We start from the raw sequence: 19348 nt of genomic DNA, 5'->3' as shown, positions 1-19348 counted from the left end.
TTTATGCTGAAGCTTTGTCATGCCTTGAATTATGCTTTAAAACACATGCTTTAATTAACACCAGAAGCGCCGTTGGGGTCATTTTGACCTTTTTTTTCCAATTTTACGCGGTTTTTTTTAACATACAGCTGAGCTTCGAAACTGATATTTTTTTTACTTTTTCTAAAATGTTTCCAAGTATACAATGCCAAGTTTTCATATTTCTACGTTAATTATTTAAACAAATAATCGCAGATATACCTAAAACAGCCAACTTGGGTCATTTTGACCCTCATAAGAAACACGACACTAGGAGCACTAGGCCATTCAAAACTTTGTGCCGATGATTTGTGGAACAAGAATTGAGGACCACCTGTGTTCAAAGAAACAATGTCACGCAATCAGTTCCGTGAAATAATTCGGTATCTCAGATTCTCAGATGTCCGAAGCACCAGAGCTGATCGTCTCGCCACTAACAAATTTGCTCTCGCTTCTGTAACCTGGTACAAGCTAATGGAAAACTGTTATTTATGCTATACTCCTGGATCAGAAATAACCGTTGATGAACAATTGTTGCCTTGTAAACCAAGATGTAGATTTATTCAGTATATGGCGAATAAACAGGACGAGTTTGGTATCAAATTCTGGCTAGCAACTGATGTAAAATCCAAATATGTTTTGAATGGTTATCCTTATCTGGGCAAGGATGAAGAACGACCAACTAATTTACAACTTGGAGAAAGTGTAGTTCTCAAATTACTGCAACCACATCTAAACTCCGGACTCAATGTCACAACTGACAATTTTTTTTACTTCTGTGAAACTTGCAGATGAACTTTCTGCGTAATAAACCACAATTGTGGGGACGATGCTTCTGAATAAGCGAGAATTACCCCCATTGCTCGTGAAACTTCTTCAGCACGATATTCATCTTTTGCACTGAAAAATGGAGACAAAACACTCACAGTATATAGGTGCAAGAGCAAAACGAATGTCGTGATTCTGAGCACGACGCACAGTAATGTGTTTGTTGACGACAGCATAAAGAAAAACCGAACACTGTCACTTACTACAACAGTACAAAATGTGGCACTGATGTCGCAGATCAGATGCTGAGGAAATATAGTACAAGTAGTTGAAGTCGCAGGTGGCCTGAGTAGTAGGCAGAGTAATTCGTGCGGCGGAAGTGACGTCACAGAACAGGGGCGTGGCCTAAACAGCCGCCATATTGGATCACGTGACTGCCATCCACCATTTTGAATCACGGGTCGACGTCCGCCATTTTGGAACACGTGGTCTTTCATCCTCCATCTTGAATGACTCCCGCCATGTTGGATTATTTTTTAATCTAATTTTCTTTCTAATTACTTGTTAAATTAATTAATGTTTTATTTAATTTAAATTATTTATTGAATTATCTTCGAATAGCCGCCATTTTGAATCACGTGGTCTTATTTTTTTGCTGGAGAGCGCAGATTCAAAAATCACCAGCCAGGCCCGAACCCGCTATGTCGGGATCTGCAGCCACGCACTTTAACCGCTGAGCCACGGTTTACTTAGCAACGAGGTATAAAAATGGGTACTTGTAAAAAAAATGACAAAGCGTTCAACGTGTGTTTTACATCACTTTTTATTTATTTTTTTCTCTTTCTATGTGTTAATTTATTTTTGTTCATTTGGAGTTTTAATTTTTCTTAATGAATATTTTTAATTCGAAAATTAATTATTTATTTTCAATACATTTTTCTAAGTGGGTGATTTCATTTCTAATGGGAAGAATGTTTCAAAATCATTTTATTATTTGCAGCGAATGAGTTAAAAACGGTATTTTTTAAAACATTATTGGATTTTCTTAAATACATGTTGCTGCTGGCGCCATCTAGTGTACATAACATCTACTAAAGTTAACAGGATGGTTAAAAAAAATGGAGAAGTAATATATATTTTCTTTCCACGGGAAATCGAACCCGCTGTCCCCGCAAAAATGAATATAAAGGAATTGAGGGGGACCGCATCCAGTACTTTAGGCGATACCCCACAATTCCTTGGTTGAAATGGTTCTAAATTATGTATATAAGGTTTGAAACGCCATCTTTGTTTGAACGCCATCTTACTCTGAATCCGCCATTTTGAAAGATTTGCTTTGGGGAGGATGACATCACCCATATCATGTTTGTGCATGACTTTGTTCGAAAATGGCGTCTGCCTTTTCACTCCTCCTTTGGGTAGACATCGGCATAGGCGAACGAATACGTTTCTGTGGACCAATCAGAAAGCTGAAAAATGATATCATGGTCTCTTAGCCTAGTAGAGTAATGGAAATTCACTCGTGTTGTATGCTGCATAAACTTACCTACATTTCTCTGTCTTTGAAATTTTAAGCTGGAATTTACATGCATATAACTTCACTAGATAATATTTTCTGTAACTTTAAACCAATATACACAATGCTCATTCTATATAGTTTAACTGGAATACTACATTTCTTACTTTTTTACTACTAAGTTGGAGATACTCAGAACTTTTCCTTCTAATGTATTGTACTAACTATTAATAACTGTATTAACTTTTTGGCCAACTATACAAAACTTTGTTGATTCCCTTTTACACGTCTTACTTTTATTCAAAGGATTAACCAAACTATGTCTGACAAATGTAATTTTTACACTTTCCATTTACACATTTACCCTTATATTTAACTTATAAAACATATTCATGCTGTATTTCTGATTCCTTTTTCCCATAATAAATACAGACTTACACATGTTTCTTTATTGTAAGACCTACTGACTTTAAACAAATCTTATAAGGAGCAATAAATTTTCATGGTAGGAAGCCCACTCAAACCAATGCATGGAGCATTTCTACCCAGTTAAGTTTAGATACGTACCAATAGTACTTCATTTCTTCTTATTTTACTCTACAGATATTTATACATATATACTATTCAGAACACCCTTTTAATCAGTAAGATTCATTTATACTACTAACACAAATTTTGCTAACTCTTTGAAATATTTTACAAAAATATCTTGTATTTTCTTGCACACATCCTACTTAAATCACCAAACATACACTGAACTTAATTTTTCCTTCATGTGAAAACGTCATTCGGATTCTTAATATGATTCCACCATTTACCGCAGAACTTTATAAACACTACTCTATTTGAACTTATCACAGCCTTACTCTCTTAACAAGGTACAGAAGATTGAATTATATTTTAACTACAGAGAAGAATATCCACATTGTAACATATTATTTTAAATTTGAATTATAGTCACATTTTGTGAAGGAGAACTTAAAGTCTATAATACACATGGAATTAATATTCAGCCATGGAAATGAAACTTTATCGCCTTTTTCCCAATTTGGAATATAAAAATTTGTTAACTTGGAATATTTTTTAACTTAACTGAAAAATACCCATATTTCACATTGTCAATAATTTATTTAGCACTGAACTCTTACAGCCTTTCGAGAACGAAATTTAATTTATCATACCTGACAAATGACTCCTACATAGTTATGATACATTACACGAAATATTGAGTAGAATTCCAAATAATGATCTAACATAGTAATTAAAATAAAAGACCTAACACAAATAATTTTAAGATAGAAATTTTAAACTGACATTGCTTAATAATGAACTTTTACAGCTTTTTTGACATTTAACTTCTCATAGATAGTAAATAAAATTACACACAAATAATTATACAAAATAGGTAATAATGACAGAAAGTCCATATAATGATCTACTATAGTCACCAACTTTAAAAAATTTTAACGCATTTTTTATATGTCATAAGAAAGACCACACTTTTTTGAAAAGCATTACTTTAATTAAACATTGGAACCACACAGTCCTGCGCACATGTATGACAATTTTATTTATCATGAGCATGACACATAATAAGTAAATAAAATTTTCCCAAAGTACGAAGCACATTTCTCTTTTAACTGACTGTACTCTTAAGAAAAATGCAGTATGGAATGCTCAGCGCCACAGTACCTCAATTCCCCACGCATTGACCAAAATATACATGTACTTTAAAATCAGTTAAACAAATTCAAATGCAAGTATTCAAACAGGAATACTTCACAAATTACATGAAAGATAGCTACACAATGAACTTAAGTGATAAATACAGAAAAGCATGTAAGGACCAAGAAAAAGATGTATTCGAGGAGAACTTTTTAAGATAAACTTGCTCTATTTTTACCCATGGGTTACATTTTGCATTTCAGATTAAGGAAACATTCAAGATAATTCCTGTATAACTAAGGATTTTATTCGCACTTGTTAGTAATGTAATTTATTAGAACAGTCGCAGACATATAGCACAAGTATGCCATTTCCGCGGAAAACAATTTTCCCAAGCCGGACTTTAACAGTGAAATATAAAATGGAATAAGAAAATGTCATATTTTCAACAAAATTAGTATTTGTGTATGCAAAAACATGAACTTAGTATTTGAGTATGCAAAAACATGAACAAGAAACGAAAATTTTTTCTGAAAATGTTCCGAATGGAATAAGTCAGTATCATCAAAAAGGCTTTTTCAACGTCTCCACAAAACGCTATCTTAAACTTACGAAAATTTAACATAATGTCTAGTATATTTGGATTTAGATTAGGTCCCGATTCAAGGCAGTCATTTAACGACTTCGTGCCCTCTGTCCTTGAGCTAGCATCGTACACAATTCTTACCTTAGTAGTTTCACTAGGTCGTATCACTGCTCGGTGAGGCATAAAATATCCCAAGTTTGTATCATTATTTGGACATTCCTCCACAATTCCTTCTAATATCTGGTTCCCAATTATATTTTTATATTCCTGAAATATCTCCGGAGTTTTACTTAGTTTATCGTGAAGTTTTGCGAATCGTTTCTTAGCTACCTCAAAATTATTTCCTAGATTATTCGGACTGTATTTCCAGATTAAATTTGCTTCATAGCTTCCGTTTTTAAACTGCAAATTTCTTTCAAACTGGTCTACTATTTCGCAGTCAATATCGGAATAATCATCAGAATTATTATTTCCCATATGTTCTAATTCCCAAAAACCTCTTAAATCTTTCAACACAACAGTGTTTGTCATTACCGCTAAATTTTCAGAACAATTTTTGTTTGTTTTATTTTTCTCGATTCCTGCGGCAACCCAACCAAACTCAGAACTGACTACGTACAACCCTTCAGATATTTTAATTCTTTCAGAATAAACTACATTCCAGAATTCATCCCCTCCAATTAATATCTCAACATCTATGTTATTTTTTCTTGCGCAATCGGCGATCTGCAACCCCATATGCTCCATGAAGTCTGCAATTTGTTTACTAGGCACACTGATGGACGCCGAGGAAATAACATCCGAGATCAAACATTCAATTTTTATTTTATTATTTTGTTTGCAATTCTGAATTTCGATTTCAACGACCGGATAGGAATGATTCATTGCCTTCGTCGCACCAATGGTTCTGAATTTGGTTTTAATTTCTTTTGTTTTGGAAAGTTTTCAATAGGAAAACGTAACCAGTGTGGCCCATGCCACCACAAATCATTCTTATTTAGTGACTGAGCACTAATTCCTCGAGTTAGTAAATCGGAAGGATTTTGTTTCCCTTCGCAATGGTTCCACAATTTTTTGTTGCATATACTCTGTATTTCTGTAACACGATTGGCGATAAATGGTTTCCAATTATTTGGCGAACCTTTAATCCAAGTAATGGCGATTTCGGAATCACTCCAAAAATAAACATCCTCAATTAAATCACCAAACAATTTTTTTCAAATATTTATACATTCGAGCAGCCATGAGTGCTCCCATTAACTCTAAACGAGGAAGCGTGATTGCTCTTAAAGGTGCAACTCTGCATTTCGACATGATAAAGGAAGTTTTAGTTTTAGAATCACTCGTACAATATCTGAAATATGAGATGGCCCCTTGAATGAATCACAGTAGAATAATTTGTATCTTCTAATATTGATGTTAAATAAAAGTCATAGAATGCATCATTATATATCAATAGGAACTCATGTTAAATACACCCATCCTCATGAGAAGAGTTCCTGGTAATAATTAACAACTATAATTATCACAATTACAATAAAATGCATAAAATGATGAAAGCAAAATTTTATTTTAAATTAATTTGAATTACACTTGCTGAATTAATTAAAAAAGTTGTATGATTATTATTGAAAGATGAACTCTCCACCGAGTTCAGGTGGGGAGTGTTGTGTAATTTAAAGAAAAAGGCTAGAGGGCGCTGTTGCTCGCTTAGTTGTAAGAGAATAAAATTTGTTCTTCGCACTTAAACTATAAAATTAAATTCAACAGCAATATCACACAAAACAAAATCAATAAAAAAAATAAGCCTCACGTTCTTTACGCCGATGCACCATTGAAATCGAAACACTTGGATCGAACACCTAAAATCTTCACAAAGCCTTAATCTTTGCAGGACGGACCTCATCCCAGTCAGAACCGGAACACCAGATTTCTTGCATAATAATTTTCGCCCAAATATACGATCCATTTGGATTTATTGCACCCTTTGTTATTCGGGCGAAAATTATTATGCAAGTAATCTGGTGTTCCGGTTCTGACTGGGATGAGGTCCTTCCTGCAAAGATTAAGGCTCTGTGAAGATTTTAGGTGTTCGATCCAAGTGTTTCGATTTCAATGGTGCATCGGCGTAAAGAACGTGAGGCTTTTTTTTTTTTTTTTTTTTTTTTTTTTGTGATATTGCTGTTGAATTTAATTTTATAGTTTAAGTGCGAAGAACAAACTTTATTCTCTTACAACTAAGCGAGCAACAGCGCCCTCTAGCCTTTTTCTTTAAATTACACAACACTCCCCACCTGAACTCGGTGGAGAGTTCATCTTTCAATAATATATTCTAGAATATTCAATTAATCTTTCGACAATAAATCCTGGAGAAATGGTTAAATATAACAAACATGCATACATAATTATAAGCACATAAAATTTTACAAAACATTAAATGATACCTATCAGCAAGGTCAGGAGAATCAAACCTAAAAATACAAAATACAAACATTAGTTAAGTTCCATATTATATAACAATTGTATAGGCCTTTTTAAGGTACCAGTAGGTGTTTTAATTATGCAAGATCTTATTTTACCATCTCTGCCTGGCATTAATTCCAAAATTTTACCTATTGTCCAAAGATTTCTGGGATGTGAATTGATTAGCAGGGCAGAGATAGTAATCGTCTACCAACCAGAAATTGAGAGGGCATTAGTGGAGAAGGTTCATTGGGATCGATAAACACGTAGGTAATTGGTCTACAATTAATCATTGCCTGGATTTCAAGCTCTTTCACAGTAAGGGATGCTCGACCAATAATTTTGCATAAGCTGGATTTTATAGTTCGTACCATACGCTCCCAAAACCCTCCCCACCATGGACCCCTCTCAATAATAAATTTCTTTGATAATCATGTAATTAATTTCATAATTCAATACTGTAGTACATTTACTCATGCTAAAATCTTACATTTGGTTGACTGTACATTTAGACGCAAGTTGATAAATCAGAGTGATTTTGTGTTTTAAAGCTAAAGATTCAGAAATATTACAACTTCAGAAATAATAGAACTCAAAAGAAAAAAAAGATTAAAACGACAAGGGAATATACTGAAAGCAAGCGAACGTGATAAATGACTTTTTTGGACTGATTTTCATGAATTCATAGATCGGGTGTAAAATTTTAATGCACTGTATATGAGCTATTTTTCAAATGTATTACGATCACTGTTTTCCAACTTTACATAGACTTTAAGTAAACATTTCATGTTAATTTACCATTTTTCCTGAGATTTATCTACGTATTTACTAAATTTTTGCATTTTATTTATAATTATAATACCAAAAGGACACAAGAGAACATTTGTTTCTTGAAAACGCCCATATTTTTACCCAACTGTTATTTCTTTCATATCTTTGAAGTAACCTATTAAACACATAGTCATCTTGTATTGACCAGATAGCCGTTGGTCTTGCCAATGTCTGAGTCACAAAGCTAGAGAATTTAAGTAATATTTTACCAGTACGGAGAACTTCTTACGGCGGTTTTGATGAAAATTGGCCGAATTTAGTAGTTCATTACTGATCTAGGAATCTTTAACTATTTCTATTAAAAACAAGCACACTCAGAAATTATCTTTAAGATTTTTCCATACAGATATATTTGTCTAATTTCCATGCCATTACATTTCCAATAAAATATGATTCATTGCCAGATAGTTAAATGTTCGTTATCACATACGCTCATTACATATGATTTAACAAAAGTACAAACAAATTGGAAGTTAAATTAATATTTCCTGAAATAGTGTAAATTTTCATTCCGGAAAGTTTACATGAGTATTTTCATTTTGAAACCTCTAATGTTTTCTTTTCCTGCATTCAAAGTAAATTTTGAGTATAAAATTTTCAGTCGTCACGGAAGTTATTTGTGGGTGGCTGTGATGTGTTCGTGTTTTCATAAACCGTTTTTGTGAAGTACATTATAGGTAACCTTTAGAACACTTTGAATATTACCATTTTTTACATTACTACCACTGCAAATCATTGAATTTTCAAATATTTTCCTATTTATGGTTTACAATGCCTCGTAAAGTCTTGGGAGCAAATTTTTACTAAATGATTTAATCATTGTGTTACACGTTTGGAAGATTTAACTTCAACAACACTATCACGCTAAACCAGAAGTTAAGAAACGAAATGTAATTTTTATCTTAGTATTCTATGGGGATAGATTAATTTTCTCTGACATTGACGTATTCGTAAGTAGATAATAGAGGCTTTTAACCCAGCTCATACAGACTTGGAATATTTTCTCTAAGTCACCACGTCACTGACTTGCATTGTCCTAGACTTTTTCTCGTGAAGTCTATTTTCTTTCATAAAAGTTTATATACTAATTTCATTAGAAACATGTCTAAGAAAATACCTCATTTTCATAAGAAACATCAGCGCTTTGATTGAAATTAATAATAAAATAAGAATCATTGTTTTGTAAATATATTTCTTTTTCTATACTCAAAGGTTTCTTCTTTATCATATTCGAAATGAACAATTAACTGTACATAACTAATATATTGTATTGATGAACCAGAGTTATATTTTAACTTATTGCATTACATTTCAAGTGAATGTGTTTTATTTCCGCTTTTTCCAAAGAATTTCGTAGACACATATGTTCAGTAGAGAATATTTTCCTAACTTAAAAGTATTATTACCAAAATAGAAAAATATGCAAAAGTTTCCTAAAAATTTGTATATTTGTTTTTTTACAAACATGGACACGAATGCCCACATTTAATTACTTAATGTGTACTTCCCTAGGTCAGAACTAAAATTTCGAACAAAAATTTTTTAAATAATGTCATATTCCATAAAATTTATGTCTTTGTGATGTCATTGTCTTTTAGCAAACGTTTTGAGAGTAGACGTTTAGACAATTCGAAACTGTTTTCTCTTTGCTATTGGAAACTATTTTATCTTTGCTGTTGGTATATGCCAATGAATTCTCGATACTTTTTTCTCTTGGTTTATCTTCAGCTTATGAGTTATTTAAATACTTAAAAATATATTTGTAGATCTTTAATGTTGACATTTGTGATAGATTTTTTGGACGTTTTTGGAAAATGTATTTTATTCACGTGAATGAAACTGGTGTTTTCTTGAAATTTTATTATTCAGAGTATTAGTCAATTATGATAGAATGCCGGATTTGTTCTCTTTATTCAACATTCATATCAACTTCGGTATTCCAAATCCCTCACGCAAAATGTAATTTTTCTGTCAGTAATAGGAAGACGAATGGAATGAATGCAGGTTATGCAGACAGAAGGTAAAAATCTGGAAGTAAAAGAAATTCTCCAAATCTAGACAATTTAGTACAATGTGCAAATATTCATCCTATTCGAAGCTTAATTTTTGAATTACATAGAATATAAAATGTAAATTTAATAAAAGGAGATGTAATGAAGATCAAGTATTCTGCAAAATCTGGATGGTAATTATACAAAATTAGTCATAAAGCAGGTTTTCATAAAAAGTGGTTCCAGCGGAGAAAACACGCCGGCAGTCTCCAGAAGCTCTAAGTGAGCATCTGATCTTTGCTCTTACAAAAGCTAAGTAGAATTGTAAATTCTACGTAAGAGCGAAGATCAAATGCCCACTTAGAGATTCAGGATATTGCTGGCGTGTAGTATTCCAGTTAAACTATATAGAATGAGTATTGTATATATTGGTTTAAAGTTACAGAAAATATTATCTAGTGAAGTTATATGCATGTAAATTCCAGCTTAAAATTTCAAAGACAGAGAAATGTAGGTAAGTTTATGCAGCATACAACACGAGTGAATTTCCATTACTCTACTAGGCTAAGAGACCATGATATCATTTTTCAGCTTTCTGATTGGTCCACAGAAACGTATTCGTTCACCTATGCGGATGTCTACCCAAAGGAGGAGTGAAAAGGCAGACGCCATTTTCGAACAAAGTCATGCACAAACATGATATGGGTGATGTCATCCTCCCCAAAGCAAATGTTTCAAAATGGCGGATTCAGAGTAAGATGGCGTTCAAACAAAGATGGCGTTTCAAACCTTATATACATAATTAAGAACCATTTCAACCAAGGAATTGTGGGGTATCGCCTAAAGTACTGGATGCGGTCCCCCTCAATTCCCTTTTATTCATTTTTGCGGGGACAGCGGGTTCGATTTCCCGTGGAAAGAAAATATATATTACTTCTTCATTTTTTTAACCATCCTGTTAACTTTAGTAGATGTTATGTACACTAGATGGCGCCAGCAGCAACATGTATTTAAGAAAATCCAATAATGTTTTAAAAAATACCGTTGTTAACTCATTCGCTGCAAATAATAAAATGATTTTGAAACATTCTTCCCATTAGAAATGAAATCACCCAATTAGAAAAATGTATTGAAAATAAATAATTAATTTTTGAATTTAAAAATATTCATTAAGAAAAATTAAAACTCCAAATGAACAAAAATAAATTAACACATAGAAAAAGAAAAAAATAAATAAAAAGGGATGTGAAACAAACGTTGAACGCTTTGTCATTTTTTTACAAGTACCCATTTTTATACCTTGTTGCTAAGTAAACCGTGGCTCAGCTGTTAAAGTGCGTGGCTGCAGATCCCGACATAGCGGGTTCGGGCCTGGCTGGTGATTTTTGAATCTGCGCTCTCCAGCAAAAAAAATAAGACCACGTGATTCAAAATGGCGGCTATTCGAAGATAATTCAATAAATAATTTAAATTAAATAAAATATTCATTAATTTAACAAGTAATTAGAAAGAAAATTAGATTAAAAAATAATCCAACATGGCGGGAGTCATTCAAGATGGAGGATGAAAGACCACGTGTTCCAAAATGGCGGACGTCGACCCGTGATTCAAAATGGCGGACGACGATCACGTGATCCAACATGGCGGCCAGATAAGAGCATGGTGGGAGGAAGAGGGTGAGTCATTCAAGATGGAGGATGAAAGACCACGTGTTCCAAAATGGCGGACGAAAACCACGTGGTTCAAAATGGTGGATGGCAGTCACGTGATCCAATATTACGGCTGTCTAGGCCACGCCCCTTTTCTGTGGCGTCACTTCCGCCGCACGAATTACTCTGCCTACTACTCAGGCCACCTGCGACTTCAACTACTTGTACTATATTTCCTCAGCATCTGATCTGCGACATCAATGCCACATTTTGTACTGTTGTAGTAAGTGACAGTGTTCGGTTTTTCTTTATGCTGTCGTCAACAAACACATTACTGTGCGTCGTGCTCAGAATCACGACATTCGTTTTGCTCTTGCACCTATATACTGTGAGTGTTTTGTCTCCATTTTTCAGTGCAAAAGATGAATATCGTGCTGAAGAAGTTTCACGAGCAATGGGGGTAATTCTCGCTTATTCAGAAGCATCGTCCCCACAATTGTGGTTTATTTCGCAGAAAGTACATCTGCAAGTTTCACAGAAGTAAAAAAATTGTCAGTTGTGACATTGAGTCCGGAGTTTAGATGTGGTTGCAGTAATTTGAGAACTACACTTTCTCCAAGTTGTAAATTAGTTGGTCGTTCTTCATCCTTGCCCAGATAAGGATAACCATTCAAAACATATTTGGATTTTACATCAGTTGCTAGCCAGAATTTGATGCCAAACTCGTCCTGTTTATTCGCCACATACTGAATAAATCTACATCTTGGTTTACAAGGCAACAATTGTTCATCAACGGTTATTTCTGATCCAGGAGTATAGCATAAATAACAGTTTTCCATTAGCTTGTACCAGGTTACAGAAGCGAGAGCAAATTTGTTAGTGGCGAGACGATCAGCTCTGGTGCTTCGGACATCTGAGAATCTGAGATACCGAATTATTTCACGGAACTGATTGCGTGACATTGTTTCTTTGAACACAGGTGGTCCTCAATTCTTGTTCCACAAATCATCTGCACAAAGTTTTGAATGGCCTAGTGCTCCTAGTGTCGTTTTTCTTATGAGGGTCAAAATGACCCAAGTTGGCTGTTTTAGGTATATCTGCGATTATTTGTTTAAATAATTAACGTAGAAATATGAAAACTTGGCATTGTATACTTGGAAACATTTTAGAAAAAGTAAAAAAATATCAGCTTCGAAGCTCAGCTGTATGTTAAAAAAAACGCGTAAAATTGGAAAAAAAGGTCAAAATGACCCCAACGGCGCTTCTGGTGTTAATTAAAGCATGTGTTTTAAAGCATAATTCAAGGCATGACAAAGCTTCAGCATAAACCTGATTCTTAGAAGCCCCTCCGTTTCTAGTCTAGCAGCTATATTATTATATTACAGATTTACATGAGATGATAACTATTGTAGATGGAAGAATGTGGAATGGAACAAAGTCTTGAGTTTTCGACAACTCTAAATCCTTTCAGCTCTCTAATACTTCTCCAACCAAGTAGGTATTAGATTACACTTTGGCAGTCCGCATTTCACTAGATATATGTCGATCTAAAACAAAGCCATATAAATAAAGCCCTTATAAATAGCATTCAAAAGCCATATCAATAGCTATTATTTCACATCTGAAAACGAAAGACAAATTGTTATTTCCGCCCTTGAGACATATCACCTTCCCGCGAAAGTTTAAGAACATCACCGCTACCAGGCTCTTCATATTCATTATTACTGCCATCTCTATATCTCACAACAGCCTCAACAGGTATTTTATTAGCCATTTCCAGTCATAAGTATTCAAGATGTAATGAGAATTAATAATCCTGTATGAAAAAACTCACCAGACTATGAGTCCATAAGAGTTGCGATAAGTTTTACAGAATTAAATTCGACAGAAGGTGGCCATACTTCGAATTCTTTATCGTTTCTCAGGGGACTGTTCCTTTTAATCTTTGATTTCTTCTCCTATCATTCAAAATGTTAAGCGTATGATGTTCATAACGAAAATTAGAGAGCTTGCTAAAATATATTGTAAGATTAAAGATACTTCTCAGCTTCAAGCATTGTAAATCGGATTGGTAGAGAAAAGGTTCAGCTGTAGTAGTCTTTGGAAGTCGCTTAACAAGGCGTGCTGCAGTCAGTTGTAACGTTTCCAATTTTAAAAAATTGGAAAATTCTTTAAAAATTTATATCCGAGGCTACATGTAGGATTTGAAAAATTCATATTAGGATAATTCATATTAGAGAATCGGTCTAATAGATTTAAGAGGATTAAAACTGAGTGTTGATCACCAGCAAAATCCTGAATATTCAACATTAATTCGTTCATACTGAATTCGATATTGTCAATGTTCGGACCACTGCACCAAAGTTGAATATCGTCAGCAAGTAAGCCAATTATGAAATCACGAGTAATAACAAATTCCAGTCCGGAAATGTATGATGCAATGTTGCTGGGACTAAATAAAATGAAAATTTTGTTTCGACAACTAGATTCCGCCATCTGCTCTGAATTTCTTCCTCCTTTCATAGACGCGTGATGTTTTAAATTTTCATCGCACTTCTTCAATTTCAAGAGTTCACTTCATACCAGATTTTCGTGCAACTGTCCAGCTGTGTCAATACCTACGGGTTCTTCATGACACTATAGCTTTGTGAGGTTTTCGCCTTTGGTTGACCTTCTACTTAAGAAATTTAAATGGAGACATAGTTTGAAACTACAATATCACACTCGTTATTTTACGACTAATGGTGGAAATGACTCTTTTCGAAGTGACACAGTAACAATGGAAGAAAACGCCACTCACATAGTTTCCAATATATTGCCTGATTCTGGCGATAATTTCCTTAAGAAAGACAAACATGAATACACTGAACCAAAAGTTAAATGATGACGAAGGACAAAATAAGACGGATCTTTCTGTCGACAAATATCTGCAACAACCAGAAACTGACCTATCGACTACGAAAGGTAAAGGGAATGTTCCAAATGATTATTAAGTTACCTCTCTGAACAGAAGAAATAATGTTATTTTTAAAGCAAAAGAAAGACATGCACCTCTAGTTCTTTTTCTGTATATCACTGGCATTTGAATTTTAGGATTTAGAAAATAGGTCTCATTACTGGCATTATTTTCAAATAAATCAAACTGCCACTCATGTTTTATTATCTGAGAATCATTCATTCTCTTCTCCACAACTACATTCCATGTTGGAAAAAATATCGTGTTCATCCTACAACTTTTTCGCGAATGCTGATCCTACTGGTCCTGTCCAGGCATATTCTTCTTTCCCGCCGATTTTCGCTATCTTTCTGTGTTGTGTGGAGCTATGGAACTATTCTTGGGAAACTATTGCGTTATTCTTCTTCTTTCTACTAATCCCTCTTATCTGAACAAGTTCAAATCCATGAGTTCATTTGCCTTCATAACTTCCAACACAAATTTATGTCTCTTGAGCAGATCTTCACGCACCAATGCAGTACCACTAAAGGGACCTTAGGCAGTAGCTTGCTGATTTTCTACATTTGACGCATCAGGCTAAGAAAATACCTTGAAAACAACCAAGTGAGAGCTGTTTTATCCTACCTCTCGCAGGTGAAACCAAGAACAGTACCAGGACCTGCATTACTATACCATGAGTCTGTCGGAACTTGTCTGGAAGAATTCTTAATTAAAGTATGTCCTTTAAAGCATAGTTCAAGGCATGTCAAACCTTCAGCATAAACCTGAGGCTTGAAAGTCCCCTCCGTTTCTAGTCTAAGAGCTATATTGTTATATTACAGATTTACATGAGATGAAAACCACTGTAGATGGAGGAATATGGAATGCGACAAAATCTTGACTTTTCGATACCTCTAAATCATTTCAACTCTCTTTTCCAACTATGTAGGTATTAGATTACACTTCGGCTGTCCACATTTCCCTAGATAACTGTCGGTCTAAAACACAATCCAGACCCATATTAACAGCTATCAATTCACATCTGAAAACGAAACAGAATTTGTCATTTCCGCCCTTGAGAGATATTACCTGTCCGCGAAAATTTAATAAAATAACCGTTACTAGTCTGTTCATGTTCATTTTTACTGCGATCTGTATACATCCTAACAGCCTCAAAATGTATTCTATTAGAGATTGCAGTTTTAAGTATTCAAGACGTTATTAGGGTTTATTAGTTACGAACCCTGTCTGAAGAAACACACTAGGCAATGAGTCTGTAAGAGATGTGAGAGGTGTTAAAGAATTAAATTCAACCGAAGACTGTCATACATCCAATTTTTTAGAATTTCTCAGGGCACTGTTCTTTTTCATCTTTGATTTCTTCTCCTATCATTCAAAATGTTTGGAGTATGATGTTCTTCACAAAAACTAACGTTTCCAATTTTTGAAAAGTTTTATTCCTGCCTACGTGTAGGATTTGATAACCATATTAGACAATCGTTCATATAAGACTGATACGTTCTCCTTAGGCTATCAGGACTTGTGTTCCTCTTTACTTGCTTTGGAAACATTAACTGCCTGACTCGGAACAGGGAGCTTACTAAAGGTATGTTCAATAAATTGTGAAGTAGACAATACACACAGGAAGGGTATACGAAATCCTTTATTTTTTCTATCTTTACAGAGATTTCCGGACTTCGGAATACAGAGACCAACCACTTGTGGTCTGAACGTAATAATATAAAAATATTAACTAAAACTCTAACTAAACTAACTTTGGATTAATAAACAAGTGCCTAACTCCAAGATTGGCCGTTAATTAACAAAAAGCCGTATGTACCCTGCTAATAATGCCCCGTAGAAACCCATAAACTTTTTTACGGGGAATTGGCCTACGGGTACCCGTACAGCTCTATGGGTACCCGTAGGCCAAATCCCCGTAAAAACCCACAGACAGAAACCCGTACAACTGTACGGGTACCCGTAGGCCAAATCCCCGTAAAAACCCATAGAAAGAAACCCGTAAGGTTGTGCGGGTACCCGTAGGCCAAATCCCCGTAAAAACCCATAGAAAGAAACCCGTACGGTTGTACGGGTACCCGTAGGCCAAATCCCCGTAAAAACCCATAGAAAGAAACCCGTACGGTTGTACGGGTACCCGTAGGCCAAATACCCGTAAAAACCCATAAAAAGAAACCTGTACATTTCTATGGGTTTTTACGGGTACCCATAGGCCGAATACCCGTAAAAACCCATAGAAAGAAACCTGCACGGCTGTATAGGTACCTGTAGGCGAAATACCCTTGTACCTGTAAACGGAAACCCGTACGACTATGGTTACGAGTAGGCCAAATCTCTGTAGAACTGTAGGCACTATAAACAAAATCCCAGTAAAAAACCCATAGCCAAAAATCAAAACTTTATATGCATATCCATTGGCCAAATTTCCATTAAAAAAATGGATATTCCGTAGGGTATGCCTTGTAAAAACCAGTAAACAAAAGCATGTACACCTATACAGGCACCCATACGCCAAATCCTGTAAAAACCACTACACAAAAATCCACAGACCAATAAAGGTACCTCTTGGAAAAATCGCTGCACAAAACCCATAAACAGAACCAATAGCATTATACCATAGTGGAGTATCCATACATAGAATCGTACATAGAATGGGTATCCATATACAGAATCCCTATAAAAAACAATACACAAAAATAGAACTGTAAATCAAATTTCCATAAAAACATAAACCAGCAGAAGTACATAATTAGCACTGATGAAATGTACAGAACTAAATTGCGGAGAAAGCATGTAAAGTAATTTTAAATAAAACTCAATGCGAATAAATAAAAATTTTAAAATATCTAGAAGCCTACGAGCCCGTCCTTCTTAATGCACGTCAATATCTATAAACATATTACAAAATATTTGTATAAATTCTCTTTACAAAATTTTAAACTACCTTTATATAATTCTGAATATAAAATGAATAGAAAGATAATAACCAAAGTCATCTTTACAAAATTTTAAACTACCTTTATATAATTCTGAAAATAAAATGAATAGAAAGATAATAACCAAAGTCATGATTCACAACCATCGAATGATATATGTACATATATATATATATATATATGTAAGAAAAATAAGGAATATGCAAAAGATTAAATTAGCAGCGTAAAATTAATTTTCCTTCTCTATTCTAAAAACAGTAATCTTTCTGCACTGCATCATTTGGAGATTAATTCATGTCATATGACTCTTACATAATTTGATGTTGTAAAAGAAACTAAAACTCAAACAGCCAATAGAGTATTTTTACAGTATTAACTATCAAAGACGAGTAAAAATGCATCGAAAACCAAAATTAACTCGGTCTGAAATAAGATTTCACATTTAACGTAACGCATTTGCTTTTTACGCTTTGTATTAGCTGGATTGCAGTCTGTCTGCTCCTTGTTTCTTACTACACATTTATCAAAAATGTTAATTTTTGGAATAGGCATAAATAATGTGCCAACTTGTTTGTGGCTGCAACATATTTGCTGAAAGAAAAGTTTAATTAAATCTACCTCGACTGCCAAATTTCTTATTCATTGTGGACTGGAGTTTCAACATCTCTAAGCCATCAAAATTCTTGCTGTTCATTACGGATTCAGCTGCTTGTATTCGACTACAGAATCTATTACATATATACTCGTATATAATATCATTTCATTTGATGGTTGCGAATCATTACTTTGACTGTATATATATTATTGATTTCATTATAAATATATACATATAGTACTGTACCTCACTGCATATATTTGTATTTCAGTTCTTTAATTGGGAAATTAAACAATTGTATTTAATCACATCAGCTTGTTTAACAATTTGATACCTAATGAGAAATGTATTGCCAAAGGATGGTACTTTCTAGCATCTGCTTAAATAAATTACCTACAATGCACTAAACCAAATTAAAAAACAAAACTAGAAGAAACCCAAATTTTCAGGAAGAGAAACATTATTAGCAAGCAAGCAAAAAGAATACGGGACTTGCAAATTAGAAACTTAACATAGAGTTCAAATTTAGCATACTTGCTATCCCCTTAAAGCTCGCTTACCAATGATAGTAACACCCTGCAGCTTATTATGACACACATACACATAGATGTTTTCGTGGAAGAAAGGATGAATCCAAGAATATAATGTAGTAAAGAAATAATAATATACAAACACTGTGTCGACCCCTTATTACAATACTTTGAATGTTACCTGTATCTCTCAAAAGATAAATGAAACATGAAGATAACATATAATAAACTTAATAGTACCCAAAATACAATAAATTATATTGTAACAAAATGAATTTTAAAAAATTTACAAGTTTCAACAAATACCAATTCTCAACGCACAGTTCGGGAATTAAGAAAATATCTCATAGCGTATAATGTTTTATTCCGTATCTCACTTTTAGTGCTATATAATCTTCCACAGATTTTATATAAATAAAATCTATAACATAATGGGTATTTATAGTATATGTAGTTCTTGATGTAAAAAAGATAAACTTTCGTACTGTAAAAATTCCATCTATGTGAATAAGTATGAATATACTCATATACACATAATTATACTAAATAACTAATTTAATGAAACTAAATTCCTATAGAAAAATGGGGAAAGTGTAGAATCGCCCACTGCTTGGCGTGTTTTTAAGAATTGCACATACTCGGTATCCACGTACACATCGACCTATTTTCACTTAAAAAAAATCTCAGAATTGCACAAAAATGCCATTGTGCACTCCTTTGACTTTATTCATGTACACATCAACCTATTTTCACTTTAAAAGTCAAAAGAAAATTGACAAAAATCCAATTCCTTTTACTTTTGTACAAAGTGCCAAATAAATATGTGGGCGATTCTGCACTTTAC

Source organism: Stegodyphus dumicola, chromosome 7 (assembly GCF_044657685.1).
Source record: "Stegodyphus dumicola isolate Sdum_Otavi_A_Nest chromosome 7, ASM4465768v1".
Lineage (NCBI taxonomy): Eukaryota > Metazoa > Arthropoda > Arachnida > Araneae > Eresidae > Stegodyphus > Stegodyphus dumicola.
This window is presented reverse-complemented; position numbering follows the sequence as displayed.